Source organism: Abramis brama (genome assembly GCF_963993115.1).
Source record: "Abramis brama genome assembly, chromosome: 2".
Classification (NCBI taxonomy): domain Eukaryota; kingdom Metazoa; phylum Chordata; class Actinopteri; order Cypriniformes; family Leuciscidae; genus Abramis; species Abramis brama.
Window position 1 is genome coordinate 42,527,350 of NC_139964.1, and position 6,551 is coordinate 42,533,900.

The following is a 6,551-nucleotide window of genomic DNA, read 5'->3' on the forward strand; positions in this document are numbered from 1 at the left end:
ATGTTGCCAGCTTTAAGTCAAATTCAGTATTTCAGTATTCGAGTACAATATAAAGTATTCAGTATCAGCATTGTTTGCATGTCTTTAGTTCTAAAAGCTGCATACAGTGATTTTTTAAATGCTTACTGAAATATGTCAACCCTTATTTTTTTTTTAGAACTTTTCATTTTATCTTTTTGTTTCATGTAATTTATTGAAGCTGCTCTAAGAATATCTGTGTGCACAGTAACTCACTTAGGCTATAATAAAAGGTAACATTGGCCACGTACTGTTGTCAGTGAATTATCAGACTCAAAGGCAGATAGACAATGAAAACTGCTTTAGGATATGAGCACACAGGCAAGTAAACAGAAATATAGCAGGTTGGAGAGAATGACTATATAGTTTTGTAAAAATGTTATTTACATGAAATCATCAATTATGTCTATATATCAACTGCATGCAACAACAAACTAAAACAAAATATTACAACTCACCTTAAGAATCAGTGGGATCACTGGGCTTGTTTCCCTGCAATAATATGGTCCCAACGAGGAGGGATGGGTGACAGTGAGACAAAAAAAGTGTGTTGCAAATGTCCAGTCTGCTCCGTAACTTTGTTTTAGTGGCTGCTGATGCAGCCTTCGCAGCTATCTTTGAATATGTTGTCTTTGTTTTAATCCAGAAGCCTGCAAGGAAGGATGTCTGAAACATACTTTTCAGCCCACTGTCATTTGCGATCTCAATGAGTTGATGTTCTTCATGCACTGACATGAATGATTTCTCGGGCACATTTGCAAATGGGTCATGGACCCATTCCTTTGCTATTCTTCGATCACTTGCATTTGGGAAGTAACACTCAAACTCGATTGACAGCAAAGCTATGTGATCGCAGACCAGCTGGAAGGGAGAAGGCTCAGGTTCTTTCTTTCCCAAATGATCAGGGGTGCGTTTCCCGAAAGCATCGTTGGCCAACTATGGTCGCAATTTCGTCGCAATGTCCATTGAACTCTATTGGTAACGAGGGAACTTGCGACCATAGTTGGCTAACGATGCTTTCGGGAAACGCACCCCAGATAATGTTGGAAACATGTCATAATGTGCCCTTTAGCACTCACTGTCCTCACAGTTGTAATTTTGCTTTGAATGCAGATACTTTGTCTGCCAACTTAAAAACAGTTGTCCTTCACCCCTGCATTGACAAATTAAGATCATTCAGCAAGTTGAATGTGTCACACAGTTGCGCAAGTTCACTAATCCATTCATCATCACTGAAGTGTGCTGCCAGTGTTGACTTTTTCTGAAAATAATCTCAGTATTGGCTCTCTTAACTCGTAAACTCTTGCTAAGGATCTCCCCTTAAAAGCCCCCTGACTTCGGTGTGTAACAAAATGAGTTTGTGTTCTGCTTCCATTTTTTTCGCAAAGCTGTTTGAAAAGACGGGAGTTGAAGGTATTTGCTTTGATGTGGTTAATTATTTTAACGTCATTCAGCACGAAAGTGTGAAGTTCTAGTGATAAAAAAACGGCTGGCCAGCATTTCCCAGTGTATGACACAGTGTGTAGATTCACATTCGGGCGCAATGTCTTTGATGCGGGTAGTGAGTCCGGACAGCAATCTGGTCATAGAAGCAGCCCCATCTGTGTATATTCCAACACAAAATGACCAGTTAAGTTTGCCCGAAATGTAGTCATTCAAAGACTTGAAGATTTCTGCCCCAGTTGTGTTAGTTGGCAGTGAGTGCGCACACAATGTATCCTCATGCACGGCGACTAATTAACCCTTTCTAACAATTGCTCTTCAATGTCCTCTGCAGTGTCATCAATTCTCTGTGTTACAGTGGTAGCTGAAAGAAGAATCTGGCCGATCTTAGCTGCAGCTTTGTCGAATGTTTCACAGCAAATGTCTTTGGCAACTGGCAAAATCAATTCTTCCCCAATGATGAAGGGCTTCTTTGCTTTAGCAATACGGTCAGTGCAGCTTTCAAAAGTTGCTGTTCCCTTTGTTCCATGTTATCGTTGGGTCTTTTCGTACCTCCTCCACTTAGGAAACTTTCAAGCAATGTTTGTTTCGCACTAATGTTAATTTTAGCTGAACCTGAAAGTGTGGAACCGATGTTTTCTGAAATCGTGCTTCTGTAAATTTGGATAGTGGCTCTTAAAAGGGAAACGCACAATAAATAATACAGTGGCATTGCATATTGCCTAGACATTTTTTCATTCTTGCGACCCGGAAGCAACTCTTCCACGTCCCGGTATTCCATGCTGGTTATAAATAATGTTGACTGTAAATAGGATTTAGGGAATAATATCGCGAGAACAGCGACCCGTGATTTAGATCACCGGAAAGAACAGTCTTCACGACAGTTGTGATAGCGGCGAGAGAGATGAGACGCACTCTTTAATCGGCTGTGGCCAATTCGTGAGGTTCACCTCCAAATGTTTAATAAACAAGTTTTATGATCACCGAACAGCAGTGATAAACCGACATAAACCGAAAGATAAACCGACAAAAACAAAAATTGCCTAATTAACCCAAACTGTCTTGTAATTGCAAATGTTGTTACATGTAGGCCGGCATATACATTTTAATTGCACTAACACGCAAAATGTGTAACACTGTGATCTAAAGGCTGTGTTGCAGGGTTAATTTTTCAACGGATTTGTGCAATTTGCTTGTTGGTAATAAACATTTAAACTGTTATCCATTGTATTTTATGTTGTTGGGTATCACAAAACGGAATATAATACGAAAAAGTAGGTACTATCTTACAGCGGTTTGCAATGATTCTCCTTTCCCCCACAATGCATTGCATTACGTCACCTTGGGGAGAGAATTTACCAAAGCCCGCTTTGAGAGCATTGAGAGTGACTAGAGAGACGAGTAGTAGACGAGAGTATTCAGATAGCGCAGATTATAGATAAATAAATAAATACATATAGATAGATAGATAGATAGACTAGATATATACAGACAGACAGATAGATAGGCTAGTATAGAGAGAGATAGGCAGACAGCCAGATAGCATAACGTTAGCATAGATAGCTAGCAGCTAGATAGATAAATAGATATAAATATATAGTAGGTAGATTGACAATGGTCTACATTTTCACCGGAGGAAGAGATAAACGCTTAGAAATGCCCATATAGCTAGCATGATGCCTTCTATTTCTAGATGACAAAGACAAAGTTTACCAGTACTACGACACTATGACAAAGGTTACCGATACTTATCTGAACTAACGTCATGATCACTGCCACTAGATATAAAGAAAATGTTGATTTTTCACTCGGTGCTATTTAATGACAGTAAAAAAAAAATATGTGTCGTTATTGTGTACTGCTGCTCGTAGACTAGCTCCAGTGCTCATTGCTGCGTTGCTAAATGATAGCAACTCACCAGGTCACTTCACCAACTCTCCACTCATTCTCCTCGGACCATGCATTTAATTGGCTTTGACAGCCATCAGTTCTTGGCAATTCCTCATTTGCCCTCTCACATCTGGCAGGTTCGAAATTATACGGCTGTGTGCCATCATACATGTTGGCTCTTGCCACCTCTTCCTCATCCCAGTCAGTCGCCATAGTTCTAATACTAGGCTGAGGCTACCTTTCCTCCACTTCTCCCCAACGTGACGTCATCACCGAACTGCGTAAAAAAACAAAACGTTAATACCAAAAACGTAAAAGACTGGTCTTTAAGACCATTTTTGAGATATTTTAAAAATGATATACATATCTTGAGTGATTTATGTACCCATTAATCGACAGTGGTGGTTAACCTGCAACATGGGCTTTAAAGTGCAACCAGCAGTAATATAAGAGATGAATTGTTACTATCCCATATTTAAAATGTTCAAATTCAAAGTGTTATATTTTATCAGTGACAGTGTAATAGTATTGTGTTCTGTGTAACAAGTCAAAAGGGGGAATTATCCACAGGAGAGTAAAACCAAATAACCCTGTTTCCAAACTCTATTGGCTGAGTGATTTTCCTCTGACCTCAACTCAGATGTTTCCATATAATGATTCAGTTGCTTAATCCCTAATCCAAATCTTTTAAAATCCATCAAACATGCAAGTTGTTCTGTGTCTAACCCACTGGAAATAATCCTGTAAGTAAACAATATGGGAAGCTAAAGCTCTCTGGAAAATGAACAGTGGGATTCGACAGATACACAGATACAATTTTGGTAAGACTCATTAGATAATCAAAGGCTCGTCAAAAGGGGTGAGAGGGATAAATGGGTAATTCACACTGAAAGAGCAAAGAATAAACTCACTGGCAGCATACAGATATTTAAAGATATAAATGTGTTTAAGCTTGATGAAACCTGGATCAGACAATGTCTCTCTGTATGACATGAGTCTCTGCATAGCACCAGCAAGTGAAACATCAAAACCAAGGAAGGTTTTATTCAGTTCCAAATATGGCTGAAATGGATTTGGCTAGTGTAGCTCATTAGAGCCAGAACAAGGTGTGATGACATGGAGCTCCAAAGGTGGAGAGCTGCAATCGCTTAGAAATATTAACATTTTGGATCTTTGAGGCCTTCCCCAGGTTTTTTTTTTTTTTTTTTTTTTACTGGTGCAATGGGTTTGTGTTAAATTTGTCAATATCATGAAAGTCAATATAGTCAGTATACTGTACTAAATCGGTCTGTCTTAGTATGAATTAAATGCTATTTGGAGCTTGAAAGTTTTGGACCCCACTGAATGTCATATTGTGGACAAAAGGCAACTTAAACATTCTTCAAAATAATATATACTGTTTATGTGTGTTCCGCAGAAGAATAAAAAGCCATATAAGTTTAGAACGAAGCAAAATTTTACACTCTGCCTTGTTTTTAACTTAAATTTAATACACAAAATTCAGGTTTAACAAAAACAGGTTTATTTGCCTTCTTAAACTGAGACATTAAATCCCCCAAAAAAATGTTCTTAGATTAATCAATATAACATAACAGAGACACAATTCAATAACAAGATAAATACATACAATAAGATGTATGTAAGTTGTAAGTAGCAGAAATGCTTCCATGAAACATAAGCAACATCATGTGAATACGTGAACACAAATCAAATCACTACTTCTATGTGAAGTATCCTTAGACAAGGAGTAGACAAAGAGTATCAAACAAACATAAATGCATTTCATCAAACAGTTAACATGAGTTGAAATGCATAAACCAACTTACTTGTATAATATACGCACACATCAATGGCAAGCAAGCATAGAGTCCATTTGCTACACTCTTCTTCTTCTTCTTCTTCTTCTTCTTCTTCTTCTTCTTCTTCTTCTTCTTCTTCTTCTTCTTCTTCTTCTTCTTCTTCTTCTTCTTCTTCTTCTTCTTCTTCTTCTTCTTCTTCTTCTTCTTTTTGTTCCATGGCCGTTGACTCCTTAGGAGTATTACATTTGCTACACTCACCCCATGCAGAGCTATTTACTATCAATGTTAATCAATGCCACCTGCTGGAGATGGGCGGAGCCTAGTGTCTTCAAGTTGCTGCTTTGACAGCGTGCTCTGACATTGGCTGATTGCCAGAGCAAGTCTCACAGACTTAAATACAAAATACATTTACAATGGGCCTTTTTAACAATATATATTTTTTTTTTTTTTTTTTTTTTTTTTAAGATGCTATTTACACTAGGCCTATTGGGCTTACAGTGCAAATAGTGGCAGATATTTCCACCTCAGTGTATTACAGTGTGTTTATTGTAAGTAAAACCAACCATATAAATATGATTCAGCATATAATTGCATTAATACCTAAGGGAGGAATTCCACCCCATTTTCCAAAATGAAATTCAGGCCCTGTGATTTAGATCGGTGGCTGATCGATTGGTGTGCCTCTAATAGATGTAATATTTAATCTCTACTTTCGAGCACTCCGTCGTGTGCATGGGACACTGCAAATATTCATCACATAGTACATACTCATAGAAATCATGTGTCCTCCTTCAGTCGGACAACATACAAGATTTAATTGATTTAGCTTTTTTAGCTAATTGCTTAAATAACTTAGCAACACAAACCATGTCATGTGTAAATAAATTCATTTGACTTGACTCGAATGGACCATTCCAAAATTGTCTTAAGTTGGTTACAATTTAATATTAGTAGTACACTAGTTAGTTTTTACATTAGAGTCTGTGTCCTAAAATCCCACAATTCATTGCATTGATGTCACGTTTCCATTCTCTATATTCAGCGTTTATGATTATATTTAACACTTTATTTCCACTTTTTTAATATTTTCTTATTTTTTTATTTTAAATAAATGCATCTCCAAGGTGATACAAGATGAGAATGCTGAATGTACATCAACCACAGAGGTGCGGCAGGCCTCTGAAAATTCTCTGAGATCTCTGTGTGTCCCAGAAGATAAAGTGAGGAAAGGCCATTAAGGTGAGGAAAATTGGATATCTCCTAGAAGTGGGAAAGTAAGAAAGAGGAAGGGGGAGATTGTAATTGGGAGTCTCATAGCGGATGCAGTGGATTGTGGGGAGAAATCAGTATCAAATTTAAGTCCCGGTCAAGGCCTAACTCAATCTTTGTCTGGCAAGGGAT